This window comes from Dendrobates tinctorius, unplaced genomic scaffold (assembly GCF_039654945.1).
Source record: "Dendrobates tinctorius isolate UK_male_01 unplaced genomic scaffold, ASM3965494v1 ptg000103l, whole genome shotgun sequence".
Lineage (NCBI taxonomy): Eukaryota > Metazoa > Chordata > Amphibia > Anura > Dendrobatidae > Dendrobates > Dendrobates tinctorius.
The window spans coordinates 36853508-36870830 of record NW_027361771.1 but is presented as its reverse complement, the minus strand read 5'-3'; the positions used below and the strand labels follow the sequence as shown (position 1 = coordinate 36870830).

Genomic DNA, 17323 nt, shown 5'->3' with positions numbered 1-17323 from the left:
GTCTAAATATAGACAGTGGCTGTAAAAAGTCTCCACACCCGTGTTAAAATGTGAGGTTTTTGGAATGTAAAAAGTTCATGCCAAGAAGAATCATTTCATAGCTTTTAGACGTGTGAATAATTTTTATAGTCACTATAAATATATAAAACACCTCTCAAAAATGAAATTGCAACACCAAGAAGATAAAGTTGTGGAAGAATGAAATCACGGAATCGATAGACACGTTAATCATATGTGAATTATAAAAAAATGGAAACCAAATTTTCAAAACATGTCAATTTATTCAGTATGAGCGCCACGCACATTAATGATGTTATTAATGGTTGTCCGAGGAATGTTCTGCCAAGCTGAATGCACATGGGCATGCAAATCATCAATATCTGCTGCTGGCAGCTCCCTTTGCAATTGCTGATCAACGACATCCCAGATATGCTTGATTTGAGACAAGTCCAGAGATGCTGCAGACTATGGTAGATCTTTTAGGCCACATATGATGCTCACAATAGTACAACTAACGTGGCCTGGCATTGTTTTGTTGAAAAATGCCTTCTAGGGCACTTTGCAGATATGGCCATACCATTGGTTCCAAGATTGAACTATTCTGTTGTACGTTTGAAATTTGATGCCAAACAGTGTGTACAAAAACCATCATAACGTGTTTGCGCAACACTGAGCTAAAAGCCAGACATCCAGCTACAGGTGTTCTATTAACCTTATGCCACCACTCTCAAATCGTATCATATTGCAAAGCAAGACTACAATGGAGGCTGAAGTAGATGTCTATTCTCTTCAGTGATGAGTGTCCCTTTGTCTTGGATGAATTATCAGATGAATATTTGTCTAGAGCCCATGTGGGCAACACAAGGGAATGCCACACGGGTTCTGCTCCAGGGATTATAGTATGGGATGGCATAATGGACAGTTGCTGGACCTTTCAAGTTTTCATTTCAGGTCCACTAACCTCTAGGTCACTGGCGAACACAGACAGAAAAGAACATCTGTGTAAGGACTGTATAAAAGTCTTTTGCAGTATAATAGCTGCACAATTCCACATGTTTTGGAGGTGGAAATTGGCCCCCTCACCTGTTGGGCCCCTGTGTGGGTGTAAAGGTTGCACCAATGATATGTCCGCCCCTGAGGTTGGTGCTACATTGATTTGATCGTGGAACCAAAATGTCCCAGGAAACATTTTTCAACACAACAATGTCAGGCCATATGCATTGTTCGTGCTGCTGTGAGCAGTCTGCGTGGCCTAAATGTGAAATCATGGCCTGGAGCATCTCCGAACATGATGGATATTTGAGCACATGAGGGAGTGCATTCAGCCTTGCAAAACATTCTTAAGATGACCATTACTAACCTAACTGATAGCATGCCATGGCGCGTATGTGAGTGTATTTCTACGCATGACACTCATTTTCCATACTGAATACTTCAAGATATTTTGAAAATCTTGTTTCTATTTTTCATCATTTGCATATCATTAACTTGTCTAGCAATTTCCATAATTTCACAAATTTTACTTTTGGTGTGGCAATTTCAATGCTGGACAATGTGTGTATATGTGTATACAGAAAAACATGTACTATAAATGTACACACTCCAAGTTAAAAAATGAACAATGTAAGGAAGCAACAAGCAAGGACTGCCTTTTGTCTCAGATTACATATTTTAAAAAAATTAGTAAGGGTGGGAACTATAACATAGCGTGTTGATGCGAAAATGAAAAAAAAAAATCTGCTGGGATGAATTTATTTTTCTTCCTGTAGCTCAAAAATGAATGGTGCTGAAAAAATTTGTATTTAAGAGAACCTGTCAGCAGGATTGTGCACAGTGACCTACAGACAGTGGCAGGTTGGTGCCGTTATACTGATAAAAATGATGCCTTGGTTGATGAAATCCGTCTTGTGGTTGTTGTTTAATCTTTATTTTCAGTTCTGAGTTAATGATATGCTCATGCTCCGAGGGGGCCTGTTTGGGGGTCTTCATGTGGTGCTCTCATTAGCTATTCATACTGATGGCTTATGACAGGACACTGATCCCTCAGTGACCTGCCCCCTAATTTGCATAATGAATATTATAAATATATATTTTTTTTAAATCCCCTTTGGCAGGCAGGTGCCGATGCTGCATCATGATCATTCTTTTTGGTAGCATCCATAAATTTATTAAAAAAATAATAATTTTGAAAATGGCAAGGGCCAACAACGCCATCTTGCTAGAGAAAAAAATTGCCTCTTCCAAGGTGGTGACGCCGGCGCCTGCACAGTAGCCTCTATCGATTGTTGATAGATGCTACTGCACAGGCGCGGCCGGCACCATCTAAGTTGAGACTTTTTTTTCTCTAGCAAGATGGCGCTGCCGGCGCCAGCGCAGTAACAGCTATCAAATCGCCAATAGCTGCCGGCGCCATTTTCAGACTGATTTTTTTTCATGAATTAATGTATACTATAAAAAAATAATTAACTGCACATTACACATGCAATCAGACTGCAGTACAGGCGCTGCCGCCAGCACCTTCCTACAGAAGGTGATTTTTTATTTTTTTCTTAAATATATATAATATTCATTGTGTAAACTGGGGGCAGGTCAGTGAGGGATCACTGAGCTGTCAGAAGCCATATAGATGAATATGTAAGCAGGGCACCACATGAAGACTCCCCACAGGCCGCCCTGGAGCATCAGCATATCATTAACTCAATTCTGAAAATAAAGATTAAACAACAACCACAAGATGGATTTCATCAACCAAGGTATCATTTTATTCAGTATAACGGCGCCGACCTGACAGTGCCTGTAGGTTACTGTGCACAATCGTGCTGACAGGTTCCCTTTAAATTTTTACTATAGGTTGTCATACAATTGTTAATATAGCTTTATTCAAATTCCATTATATTCAACTCAGATTTTAAATGTCCATTTTATTGGACACAAAATCTAAACCCTAGAACTTCTAAATTCTAGGGCCTTTAAACTCTGTACCTTCTAAACTCTAAAATCTGGAGCCCATAAACTCTAAACCCTACAGCTTCTAAACTTTTAAATCTAGAGCCCCTAAACTGTAGACCCTGGATATCTATAATGACCAAGTGCAGTAAATTTATGACTCTTTGTTCTTGGCTTTAACCCCATCCCATTTCCATTTATATTGTGGGGTTACTCCCTTCATGGCATGACTATTTTCCAATTTTTCGGGGTGGGTTTCGATTTTGTTTTTTCTCCCCTTCTTTCAACATGTTTTATTTTCCTGTCCACATAGCCATATGAGGGCTTGCTTTTTGCGGTAAGAGTTGTACTTTTGAATGACACCATTCATTTTACCATATTGTGCACTGGAAAACAGGAAAACATTTCAAATCTGTTGAAATTGCAAAAAAAAGTGCGATTCCACAACTGATTTTTGGATTTTTTATTTAGCATGTTCACTGTTTGGTAAAACCGACCTGGTAATATGATTCTCCAGGTCAGTATGAGTACTTTGCTGGCAAACGTGTATTTTTTTTTTTTTTATAGTTAAGTGATGAAAAAAAAATTTAGATTTTTTTGTCCATACTGTTAAGACTTTGTTTTCATTTTATACTGTATTTGTTAATTCCTTAGCGGACTAGAAGATGCGATCATCCGATCACTTGTACTATACATAGCAGTGCATCAGCACTGCTATGTATAGCTAAAATCATGGTCTCCTATGAACGTCAACTAAATGAGAGCTTTCACAGGAGAATCATAATGAAAGAAATGGGGGTTTTCAGCAGACTCCTGGCGTTCATGGCAACCCATCTGCGCCCCATGATCATGCCATGCTCCTTTTGGAAGTGCATTGAGCAGCAGAGTGGTGTACTGGTAAAAGGGGAAAAAAAAAAATCTTTTAAATCTTCTGCCTGAGCGAGTGTGAACGAGCTGAGTGTGACCTGAGCGTAAGTGCGAACTGTGGTAAGTGTGTGACTTGAGATTCAGTGAAGAGGTGTTTGGAAAACCTATAACAAATACCTGTGTGAGTTGCTGAATTGTAGGTTGCTGAGTGCTTTCTACCTGTTCAATTTTGGGGGGCTTGTTTAACCTAATTTTTCTCTCTACAGGGTTAATCTCTTATTTTACTATCTGTGTTTTTAAGGGTTAACTATATTGCATTTAAATCTTGAGGTGTAACTATATTCACAAGGGGTTAATTAAGGGTGGGAGTTCATAATTAAGGGTTTATAAGGGGCAGTTGGTTGGGGCTCAACTCTTTTTGTAAGTGCATTGAGCAGCAGGGTGGTGTACTGGTAAAAAAAAATATTTCAAATCTTCTGCCTGAGTGAGTGTGAACGAGCTGAGTGTGACCTGAGCATAAGTGCGAACTGTGGTAAGTGTGTGGCTTGAGATTCAGTGACTTTGGATTCAGGGAGTTTCCAAGGAAGGTATTACTGAATTGCTGTTATATTTTATTAATACTTTTTATTTATTTTTGCTTATCTTATTGTCTGGTGCAATCCCCATTAGGATGTGCAATAAGAGATAAAAATAAAGCATTTAGAGAATTAAAGCAAGTAGGTAGTGATGAGGCATTAACTAAATACAGACGATTAAATAAATTCTGTAAAAAGCAAATCAAGACAGCAAAGATTGAGACAGAGAGACTCATTGACAGAGAAAGTAAAAATAATCCCAAAATATTCTTTAACTACATAAATAGTAAGAAACTAAAAAATGATAGTGTTGGTCCCCTTAAAAATAGTCTGGGTGAAATGGTGGATGAGGATGAGGAAAAAGCCAATATGCTAAATTACTTTTTTTCAACAGTATTTACACATGAAAATCCCATGACAGATAGCATGATCAGGGATAAAAATTCTCCATTAAATGTCACCTGCTTAACCCAGCAGGAAGTACGGTGACGTCTAAAAAATCACTAAAATTGACAAATCCCCGGGCCCGGATGGGATACACCCCCGAGTACTGCAGGAATTAAGCACAGTCATAGATAGACCATTATTTTTAATCTTTAAAGATTCCATAATAACAGGGTCTGTACCACAGAACTGGTGTATATCAAATGTGGTGCCAATATTCAAAAAGGGGACAAAAACTGAACTTGGAAATTATAGGCCAGTAAGTTTAACCTCAACCTGTGGGTAAAATCCTGGAGGGTTTTCTAAGAGATACTATACTGGAGTATCTGGAGAAGAATAACCTCATGACCCAATATCAACATGGGTTTACAAGGGACCGTTCCTGTCAGACTAATCTGATAAGCTTTTATGAAGAGGTAAGTTCCAGACTGGACCAAGGGAATGCAGTGGACGTGGTGTACATGGACTTTTTGAAAGCTTTTGATACGGTGCCACACAAAAGATTTACATAAAATGAGAACAATGGGGATAGGGGAAAATATGTGTAGGTGGGTTAAGAGCTGGCTCAGGGATAGGAAACAAAGGGTGGTTATTAATGGAGCACACTCGGACTGGGTCACAGTTAGCAGTGGGGTACCACAGGGGTCAGTTTTGGGCCCGCTTCTTTTTAACATATTTATTAATGACCTTGTAGGGGACATAGAGAGTAGAATTTCAATATTTGCAGATGACACTAAACTCTGCAGGGTAATAAATACAGAGGAGGACAATTTTATATTACAGGAGGATTTATGTAAACTAGAAGCTTGGGCTAATAAATGGCAAATGAGCTTTAGTGGGGATAAATGTAAGATCATGCACTTGGGTAGAACGAACAAGATGTATAATTATGTGCTTAATTGTAAAACACTGGGCAAAACTGTCACTGAAAAAGACCTGGGTGTATGGGTGGACGACAAACTCACCTTTAGTGGCCAGTGTCAGGCAGCTGTTGCAAAGGCAAATAAAATAATGGGATGCATTAAAAGAGGCATAGATGCTCATGAAGAGAACATAATTTTACCTCTATATAAGTCACTAGTGCGACCACACTTAGAATACTGTGTACAGTTCTGGTCTCCGGTGTATAAGAAAGACATAGCTGAACTGGAGCGGGTGCAGAGAAGAGCGACCAAGGTTATTAGGGAACTGGGGGGTCTGCAATACCAAGACCGGTTATTACACTTGGGATTATTTAGTTTGGAGAATCGAAGGCTTAGGGGTGATCTTATTACAATGTATAAATATATGCGGGGACAGTACATAGACCTTTCTAATGATCTTTTTTACTCTTAGACCTGTGACGGGGACAAGGGGGCATCCTCTACGTCTGGAGGAAAGAAGGTTTAAGCATACTCACAGACGCGGATTCTTTACTGTAAGAGTAGTGAGACTATGGAAATCTCTGCCATATGATGTTGTAATGAGTGATTCCCTACTAAAATTTAAGAAGGGACTGGATGCCTTTCTTGAAAAGTATAATATTACAGGGTATATACACTAGTTTCCTTAATATTGCGTTGATCCAGGGAGCTAGTCTGATTGCCGTATGTGGAGTTGGGAAGGAATTTTGTTCCCCAATGTGAAGCTTACTGTTTGCCACATGGGTTTTTTTTGCCTTCCTCTGGATCAACATGTTAGGGCAAGTTAGGATAGGATATGGGTTGAACTAGATGGACTTAAAGTCTCCCTTCAACCTTAATAACTAAGTTACTATGTTACGTGTTGATGTGCGCATGGAATGACACACCCCCTATGTCGGCGCATGTTAAATGCTGCTGTCAGAGATTGATAGCAGCATTTAACAGGTTAACAGCCACGGGCGGAGCTCTGCTCCACCAGCGACCATTAAAGGGACATGATGGCTGATAATTCAGCCATAATCTGCCATATATGGGTTCAGAGTGCAAGCCTGCATCAAAGGCAGAGACACAATATATGATGTAAATTTACATCATATCGTGAAGGGGTTAAAGCTCCTGCAGAAACTCTGTGGACAAGAAAGAAGTGGTTTATTACCACTTCTGTCTTCTACTTTGCTGGCTACATAGCACATAGTAAGCACTATGCGTCGAGCAGAAGCATCTGTAGGACCTTAAGACAGTGGCTAAAAGAACTGACCTGACCATTCTTCAGTTGATTTTTGCTTGAAGGATGCTCTATAATTTACAATATAAGACCATGGGAATTCGAAAAAGACATCCGGAAGACCCCTATGCGTCATTTTCAGCACTTTTCCAGCATTTTTGGTTTAGAAACCGCAAGCAGTTTCTTCATTGCTGAGTGGAGGAAAAAAAAAAAATGACCGGAAAATGCCAATAAAATAGACCACCCAAAGAGGATGGAAAAATGCTTGAAAATAAATGCCGGAGATCAAAAACAAGAAAACCGGAATGACCAAAAAGAAGCAAGAAAAGACTATTCAGGATTAAGAAAAAATGTGGACTAATCGTGAGGCATCTGCCTTTTGGAAAACTCGTTGGATTCCCTTAACATTACAAGACATCATGCGCACATACCTTACAGTGGATTTCTCTATAATTGAGTAGCAATTTTGCTTAATAAAGGTATGGACTCACTTGTTATCTTATTACCAACACACATACTGTATGTCATCCCTTTAAAGTCTAAACTCTAGAGTTTCTACAAACCTTAAACTCATAAAGATTAGAGCTCCTAAAACTCCTAGACTATAAATCCTAATGGCAAATTCTCAAACCTACTGCTCCTAAGCTCTAAACCTTATGAATGTAAGCTTCTTTTAACAGGTTAAAATTCTGTGTTAATCTAAAAACCTCCCTTCCCCCATACCACCTACTTCTCATCATTTCCACTAAATGAGATCACACTATGATTCTTCTTGCAATAACATAATTCCAATCTGGCTACAAGCTACTCTGCCAATATGCATGTATTCCATTTAACATTCATACTTCTCATGTCCCATGTCCCTATGTTCTAGTCTTCATGTGTTGCTATTTTTTTAGGTTTTTGCCAAATCTATGACTCGCCCCCAGAGGCCGTGGGGTACTTGATGCCGGGCCCGTTGTCTACAATGAGAGATGTCACAGTGGCAGTGACCCGGTCCGTGGCCTCAGGCGGTCAATGTAAAAGGGGTAGAGTGATGGGGATAAAGTTGTTGAGATGATTCGTGACGCCACCTGTGGTTTCTGGTCAGTTTGACCAGCGCTGAAGGGTTGCTTCTCTGGGACAGATGGTGTGGTGCAGCAATGATGTTGAAGCTCCCCACAGGTGGAGCTGTAGTCCCAGGGCAGTGTAGATGAGGTTGGCAAGTGGGGAGATGATGTAAAGAAGCAGATGTAGCAGAGCCGGGTGTAAGGCGCAAGAATAAGTGGAGGACACAAGGGCATGTAGTTCCAAAGCTTTACTCACAGTCTGTTGCGCATACAGGTGCCCACTTCGGTGCCGTGTCCTCCAGGTCAGGGGTTCAGCCAACTCCCCAGGCAAGGCAAAGTACACCTTTCCAGCACTCCTCCAACATGTGCCTTCTCTGAACGTCTCCACACTAGCGCCTAATCTGAAGTACTTGTAGTTGCGTATTAAACTCAAGTTCCTCCTTCTTGATGTTACTTAGAACTCTACTTGTACAGCAGACAGCTGTAGCCTGCTTCGGACACTCCTTGCTATCAAGTCCCGGCTCACTCACGTTGCTGTTGTGCCCCCAAGTCTTAGGTGGTGTGGCAGGGCTAAGGGTCGTGTAATTGATGGGAGATATGTGTCTCATAAATGGCTTATCTCCATAATGTAAGGCAGAAGTAAAGCATACCAGATATTGTTATTGTTTTTGTTTGAAGGACCTGTGGTGAGGTCACAGTCATGTGACCAGTCAGCTGCTGGGAACGTGGGTGTGGCTACAGCCTTATAATGTGGCCTGCTCCTGAACCAGGGAGCTGTATGTGGGGAGGACTACACCTCCCAGCATGTGCTGAGACTCGCGGTCTGAGTCTGCAACCACGAAGGTTTATGTTTTGTTTGCCTAAGCTAGAGGCTATTTTTGGTGATACGCTGTTTTATGGTTTATGACAGAAATAAACCTCATGAACTTTGGAAGAACCGGTCTCCTGATTGTCTCCCGCTGCACCTGAGCGAGTCACATCCCCACAATTGGTGGTACACGTGCGGGCAGCGGTCCCAGCAGAGACTTGAGACAGTTGCTGCATGTCCTGGGTGAAGTTTGCAGCGGGGCAACAAACATTGCCTGGAATCATGGAGGACCTCATGAAACACCTGGTCCAGTCCCAGGCACTGCAGCAGGAAACCAACAAGCTGCTGTTACAGCAGATCCAGCAAGGCCAGCAGGAGCAGCGGCAGCAGTTCCAGCAGAGCCAGCAGGAACAACGGCAGCAGATGCAGCTTCTGGCAACCGCCATCCAGGAGGGCAGGACGAGCGCCCCAACCCCAGGTCGGGCTGATGCCACCGACGTCGAGAAGGCGGTAAGACGCGCATTACAGAAAATGACCCCTGAGGATGATGTGGAGGCCTTCCTGACGGTGTTTGAGAGGGTGGCTGAGAGGGAAAAACTTCAGCCAGAGCGGTGGGCGGAGGTACTGGCCCCTTACCTAACGGGGGAGCCCCAGAAGGCGTACTTTGACCTGACGGTACAAGATGCCAGAGAGTATCCCAAATTAAAAGCGGAAATTCTCGCACGCTTGGGGGTAACAATGACTACCAGGGCACAGCGAGTTCATCGCTGGGCCTATCACCGGGACAAACCCCCGCGCTCCCAAATGTTTGACCTGTTGCACCTGGTCCAGAAATGGCTGCAGCCAGAGTCGGCTTCCCCTGCACAGATGGTAGAGCGAGTTGTGATGGATCGGTTTGTGCATTCTCTGCCGAGACCTCTACAGACTTGGGTTGCCCAGGGTGATCCCCAAAATGCTGATGAACTGGTTGGGCTGGTCGAGAGGTACCAGGGGATGGAAGGTTCCTTGGGGAAGCAGCCCATTCCATATTGGGGGTCCCAGCAGGGGGCGGAGTCACAAAAAGGGGTGGTGCGTCCAAGGTCAAAAGGGGCGGGGGAGGCAGTGCCCAAGGTCCCCTCGGGTGTTATTTGCTGGAAGTGTCATGGGCCAGGACATATAGCGGCCCGTTGTCCCCAGACCACCGAGCAGATGGACTGCAGCATGGGACGCCGTAGTTCATACTACGCATATCCAGCTTGCAGTGTGAACTCGCTACCTAACAAGGGGCCACAAGCGTGTCCCGTGAAGGTTAACGGTCGAGCAGTAATGGCGCTTCTGGACTCCGGGAGCTTGGTGACCCTTGTGAGGGCCAGTTTTCCTCTAAACATACTCCCGGGTAAAAAGATTGGTGTTCGGTGCATACATGGCGATGCAAAGGACTACCCTATGGCTAGGGTGAAGATTGAAACGGCGCATGGCACCGAGTCGCATGAAGTTGGCGTTGTTCGAGACTTGTTGCATCCCATAATTATTGGCCGGGATTTCTGTCTGTTTTGGGATCTGTGGGGGATGGGTTCTGAGTGTGCTAGCAAGAGCAGGGAACCAATCCACCCCACTGAGGTATCGCCACCACCAGAGGCAGACGAGTTCCCTTTATGTGTCCTTGTTGGGGATGAAGAGGAAGGGTCCCCTGTACCTGACATCCCGGAGTTAGGGGTGGCCGGGGAGAATTTTGGGACTGCCCAACATAGGGACCCCACACTAAGGGAAGCCTTTAACAATGTCACCGTCATTAATGGGGTTGCACAAGAGCCGGGAGCAGACACAAGGTTTCCCCATTTTATGTTGAGTGGGAAATTGTTGTACCGGGTCACGAAAATAAGGGAGGAGGTGGCAGAGCAGTTAATAGTACCAGGCCCCTATAGACGAAAAGTGTTGGACATGGCCCATTCACACATCTTGGGGGGACACCTGGGAGTGGAAAAAACCCAGGAACGGATTGTACAGAGGTTCTATTGGCCTGGGTGTCACCGGGAAATAGTAAACTATTGCAGGTCCTGCACGACATGTCAGTTAACTGCCCCCACATCTCATTTTCGGAACCCTCTTGTGCCACTGCCCATTATTGAGGTGCCATTTGAGAGAATTGCCATGGACTTGGTCGGTCCCTTAGTTAAATCAGCTCGGGGCCATCAGTATATATTAGTCATCCTGGACTATGCCACACGCTATCCTGAGGCCATTCCCCTGAGAAACTCCTCTGCGAAGAGTATAGCCCGTGAGCTGGTCCATGTGTTTTCCCGGACGGGTTTGCCGAAGGAGATCCTGACCGACCAGGGGACACCTTTTATGAGCAAGGTGATGAGAGAATTGTGCAGAGTCTTGCAAATTTCCCAGCTGAGGACTTCAGTGTACCATCCACAGTCAGATGGCCTTGTTGAGAGGTTTAACAAGACCCTGAAGAGCATGCTGAGAAAAGTCATAGAGGAAGATGGTAGAGACTGGGATTGTCTCTTACCGTATTTACTGTTTTCTATCCGTGAAGTTCCCCAGGCCTCCACGGGGTTCTCCCCCTTCGAGCTTCTGTACGGCCGGCATCCGCGAGGTCTCCTAGATATAGCCAAGGAAACCTGGGAAGCCGAAGTCACGCCCCACAGAAGCGTCATTGAGCATGTGGCACTGATGCAGCAGAGGGTTGCGAAGGTGATGCCCATTGTTAAAGAACATCTCTGCCAGGCACAAGAGGCTCAGGCCAGGGTCTACAACCGGTCAGCCAGAGTGAGGCAGTTCAATCCGGGAGACCGAGTTCTCGTGCTAATACCGACGGTGGAAAGTAAGTTCTTGGCCAAGTGGCAAGGGCCATATGAGGTGGTGGAGAAACTGGGAGACGTAAACTACAAGATCCACCAACCCGGAAGACGGAAGCCATACCAGGTTTACCATGTTAACCTTATCAAGCCGTGGCAAGATAGAGAGCCAGCGGTAACTCCGTGCTTGCTGGGCAACCTAGAAGGGGAGGTTGGAGCCGTTACCATAGCGGAGACTCTATCGAAGGCCCAGAAGCAGCAGTGCCGGGAGTTACTCCAGAAAAACCGCGACCTGTTCTCAGAGTTGCCGGGGTGCACGAAGGTGGTGGAGCACGAAATTCTGACCGAGCCACATGTGCGGGTGAACGTGAAACCATATCGTATTCCTGAGGCCCGGCGAGAGGTAATCTCCAAGGAGGTGCAGCGTATGTTGAAGCTCGGGGTCATTGAGGAATCCAAGAGCGGCTGGTCGAGCCCGATTGTCCTGGTCCCAAAACCTGATGGTGAATGGAGGTTCTGCAACGATTACCGGAAGCTGAATGAGGTCTCCAAGTTCGACGCTTATCCCATGCCACGCGTTGATGAGCTCATCGAGAGACTTGGACCTGCCAGGTACATAACCACTTTGGATCTGACCAAGGGATATTGGCAGATCCCCATGGCACAGGAAGCCAAGGAGAAGACGGCATTCTCCACACCAGACGGGTGCTTCCAGTATGTCCGGATGCCGTTTGGCCTACAGGGAGCTCCAGCAACCTTCCAGAGGGCGATGGATAGAATCCTTGCACCTCATAAGCTATACGCTGCCGCATACCTGGATGATATCGTCATCTTTACCCCGGACTGGGAGACTCACCTGGAAAAGGTCCAAGCAGTGTTTGACGCTCTAAGAGAGGCGGGGTTTACAATAAACCCGAAGAAGTGTGCCTTGGGGAGAGAAGAAGCCAAGTACCTCGGATATGTAGTGGGGCGTGGCGAGATCAAACCCCAAATCAATAAAGTGGAGGCAATTCAAACATGGCCGAGACCTCTGTCAAAGAAGCAAGTTAAAGCCTTCCTGGGGATTGTGGGATATTACAGGAGGTTTATCCCAAACTTCGCCACAATGGCTGCACCTCTAACTGATCTGCTTAAAGGGACAAAGTCAGTGATGGTCAGCTGGTCCGAAGAAGCAGAGTCAGCCTTCCAAGAAATGAAGGGAGCTCTTTGTAAGCAGCCCGTTTTGGTGGCCCCAGACTTTAAACGTGAATTTGTCCTCCAGACAGATGCCTCAGATGTCGGGGTAGGTGCAGTCCTTTCCCAAGAGATACGTGGGGAGGAGCATCCTGTTCTCTACTTGAGTAGGAAGTTGACTTCTTGTGAGAGAAATTACTCAGTTGTAGAGAAGGAGTGTTTGGCCATAAAATGGGCAGTGGACACATTACGGTACTACCTGGTGGGACGGAAGTTTAGGTTAATATCCGACCATGCCCCACTCAGGTGGATGAGGGAAACCAAGGGCAAGAATGCTAGGGTCACCCGCTGGTTCTTAGCCCTACAAGACTTCAGTTTCCATGTAGAGCATAGGGCCGGGAAGCTACATGGTAATGCCGATGCCCTCTCCAGAATCCCTTGCCTGGTAGGTGAAAGTGCCAAGCCCCACGGCTTTAGGCAGAGGGGGGAGGTATGTGGCAGGGCTAAGGGTCGTGTAATTGATGGGAGATATGTGTCTCATAAATGGCTTATCTCCATAATGTAAGGCAGAAGTAAAGCATACCAGATATTGTTATTGTTTTTGTTTGAAGGACCTGTGGTGAGGTCACAGTCATGTGACCAGTCAGCTGCTGGGAACGTGGGTGTGGCTACAGCCTTATAATGTGGCCTGCTCCTGAACCAGGGAGCTGTATGTGGGGAGGACTACACCTCCCAGCATGTGCTGAGACTCGCGGTCTGAGTCTGCAACCACAAAGGTTTATGTTTTGTTTGCCTAAGCTAGAGGCTATTTTTGGTGATACGCTGTTTTATGGTTTATGACAGAAATAAACCTCATGAACTTTGGAAGAACCGGTCTCCTGATTGTCTCCCGCTGCACCTGAGCGAGTCACATCCCCACAATGGGAATAAAGTGGTGACAACTTCTATTCCTCCGGTGTCTGCTGCAAGAACATCAGTATCCATACAACCTCGGGGACCGGACCCCGGCCATGTGCTTAGAACTTGAGGAAGGGCTCTGCTCTGTCCCTAGTCCTTAGTTCTCTTCTTCTCCTTACGTTTCGTACTAAACTATCTTCCATCTGAAGAATCAGGCTTTCTATGGCTCTTTCCTGTGCCAGCAGCTCCAGGTCACAGGAGTCTGCTGCAGCACCTACTTCACTCCATCCCTCTCAGGGGATCCGCTCTCACAGACTGACCTTTTCCTAATATTCTCCCGCTCTCTTGTGCAGTCTAAGCTCCACACACCTCCCAGCACTCTTCATATTCCAAGCAGGGAGCCACCAAAGGTGCTTTGCTACACTACTATGTTGTGTGGGATGCAGGTGTTGGAGTGTGGTCCGGTGCCTCCACCTTACCTGGATAGTGGGGTACCACACCTCAGGAGGAGGTGCAGTACCTCTGTGGTGACTGAACCCTCAGGGGCGCCACATCTACAGTTTACTATTGTGTTGCCAAAAATAATCAGACAACCATACTCCATACATTATTATTTCATTCCTCATCTACGACCCGAGTATTATCGCAGTGATCAAAAAGACACTTTGTTGGACAATTGGAAATCGTCCAATAGATATTGAATCTTACAAATCGGGACAGGAAATCAAAAACAATGAATATGTCGGGAGAAAGGAATATTAGAAAAAAAGACAAAAAAAAACTCGCATGACTGTAGGCTCACGAAAAAATAAGTTTTTCTTTAAGATCTTGAAGAGAGGGAAGTGGGAATTTGGAGATAAAACGGCTTTCTGATGTACGTGACCAGTCTGGCCTTTAGTAGTCTTTGGAGTACATGGATTTTGAATTAGAGAGTTTGGCACAATAAGTATTTTGGTAGGAACAAAACACTCCAGATTCCATAGGAAAATAGAGAATCATCCGAACAACACGTTTCATTTTAACCTGCCATCTGAATTTCAAAAATGTTCTATGGAACAAGAGGGTATGATTCATTTTATTTTCTCCAGTGTAAAATAAAAACAAAAAAGCACAAATATATGTATACTGTAGATATATCTACACTGCTCAAAAAAATAAAGGGAACACAAACAACAGAATATAACTCCAAGTAAATCAAACTGTCCACTTAGGAAGCAACACTGATTGACAATCAATTTCACATGCTGTTGTGCAAATGGAATAGACAACAGATGGAAATTATTGGCAATTATAAAGACATCCTCAATAAAGGAATGGTTCTGCAGGTGGGGACCACAGACCACATCTCAGTACCAATGCTTTCTGGCTGATGTTTTGGTCACTTTTGAATGTTGGTTGTGCTTTTAGACTCGTGGTAGCATGAGATGGACTCTACAACCCACACAAGTGGCTCAGGTGGTGCAGCTCATTCAGGATGGCACATCAATGCGAGCTGTGGCAAGAAGGTTTGCCACTGAGCCTCCAAAGAAATGCCACCCCACGCCATATCTGACCCACTGCCAAACCAGTCATGCTTTGCAGCACGGTGGCTCAGTGGATAGCACTGCAGCCTTGCAGCGCTGGAGTCCTGGGTTCGAATCCCACCCATGACAACATCTGCAAGGAGTTTGTATGTTCTCCCCGTGTTTGCGTGGGTTTCCTCTGGTTTCCTCCCACATTCCAAAAGACATACAGTTAGTCCAGCTCAGTCCAGTTCAACAACATGGTGTTACTTTCAGTAAACTTTGGGAGGTTGCTCCATACTGCCCCCCAGCGGTATACTGGCCCTTGGTGCACCCCTGACCGCTTGGTCTGCCACCCTTGCGTCCGGAGACTGCATCCTGCCGACTACACCAAGTGTAAAAATCGCAGGAACGCGGGATGCAGTGACGGGCGGGAGGCAGAGCAAGGGTTAACAGGTTTATTTACAGGGGAATACTCCATACAGGGAGGTAAAGAGTTAAAGAGTATAAATGGCAAAATGAAGTGCAACAATTCAAATAACGGCAATTCGGTAGCAAGCATATCAGGAATTCTTAACACTGCAGCTCCTGCTGCGAACTTAATAGCGCCGGCAATGGCGGATGTGGTGTCTTTTCTAGTAGGGTCTGGCAAATGACAATACCCCATCTTCTGGTGACAGTGGTCAGTCTCTGGTACCTTCCACTGCCCCTAGTCCATATACTACACAAACCGTGAGCAAAGAAGCTCCAAAAAAAGCGATGAATAGATCCACACATAATATAGTAGAAAAATAATAATAATAATAATAATTTTTATTTATATAGCGCCAACATATTCCGCAGCACTTTACAATTAAGCGGGGACATGTACAGACAATAAATTCAATACAAGTTAAGACAATTCAAACAGTGACATTAGGAGTGAGGTCCCTGCTCGCAAGCTTACAATCTACAAGGAAATGGGGGGACACAGTAGGTGAAAAATGCTTGTTAATTCAGGTCTGGCAATTATAATAGGGATTTTCATATAAAGCTGCATGATCCGGTCATCAGCCCGTGTGTTTAAGTGCAATAGACAAGTATCAAGTGCAGTTATCATGTGCATGAAGGGTGTGGAGACAGATGAATAGTAGGGTGCAGATTCAGAATAATATTTGGAAGGAGGGAACAGGGCAAAGTTAGCTTGCTGGGTAGTTGATGTGGTAGGCTTGTTTGAAGAGATGGGTTTTCAAAGCGCGCTTGAATAGGTCAGGGCTAGGTATCAGTCTGATCGCCTGGGGAAGTGCATTCCAGAGAGCTGGAGCAGCACGAGAGAAGTCTTGGAGGCGGAGGTGCGAGGTTCGGATTACGGGGGATGTTAGTCTTAGGTCATTTGTAGAACGGAGGGCACGTGTAGGGCGATAGACAGAGATGAGAGAGGAGATATAAGGCGGTGCAGAACAGTGGAGAGCTTTGTGGGTGAGAGAGATGAGTTTATACTGGACCCTGTAGCGAATAGGTAGCCAGTGTAATGACTGGCACAAGATGGAGGCATCGGTGAAGCGGCTGGACAGAAATATGACCCTGGCTGCCGCATTCAAGATGGATTGGAGAGGAGAAAGTTTGGTAAGAGGGAGACCGATCAGAAGAGAGTTGCAGTAGTCCAGGCGAGAATGAATAAGAGCGACAGTAAGAGTCTTAGCAGTTTCAAAGGTGAGAAAAGGTCGGATTCTGGAGATGTTTTTAAGATGCAGGTGACAAGAGCGACTGAGTGATCGGATGTATGGAGTAAAGGAAAGTTCAGTGTCGAATATGACCCCAAGACAGCGGGCATGCTGCTTGGGAGTTATGGTTGAACCCTCCAGGGTTATTTCGATGTTAGGTAGAGTGAGGTTAGTAGAGGGGAGAAACACAAGAAGTTCAGTTTTATAGAGATTTAGTTTCAGATAGAGGGAATATAAATATAAATATAAATTTATTGACAAAAGTATATTAAAAAATCAAATACAGATCCATACAAGGGGATGTTAGGAAAATTAGTGTCAAATCCAAAACAGAATGGGCTAAACAGCAAAGGGAGACAGAGCTGGAAAGCCAAGCTAGTTTACAAAGTTGATGTAAGAGGAGAGGAAAAATAATATAGTTAATGGAGTAGTATACTCAAAATCAT

At 44.7% G+C, this 17323-nt stretch overlaps 1 protein-coding gene across 1 annotated transcript in view; it reads left to right on the top strand.

Annotated features, from left to right (window-relative positions):
• RTN4RL2 (reticulon 4 receptor like 2) overlaps positions 1-17323 on the top strand; it is a 134365-nt gene that overhangs the window by 5326 nt on the left and 111716 nt on the right. The window lies entirely within an intron of this gene.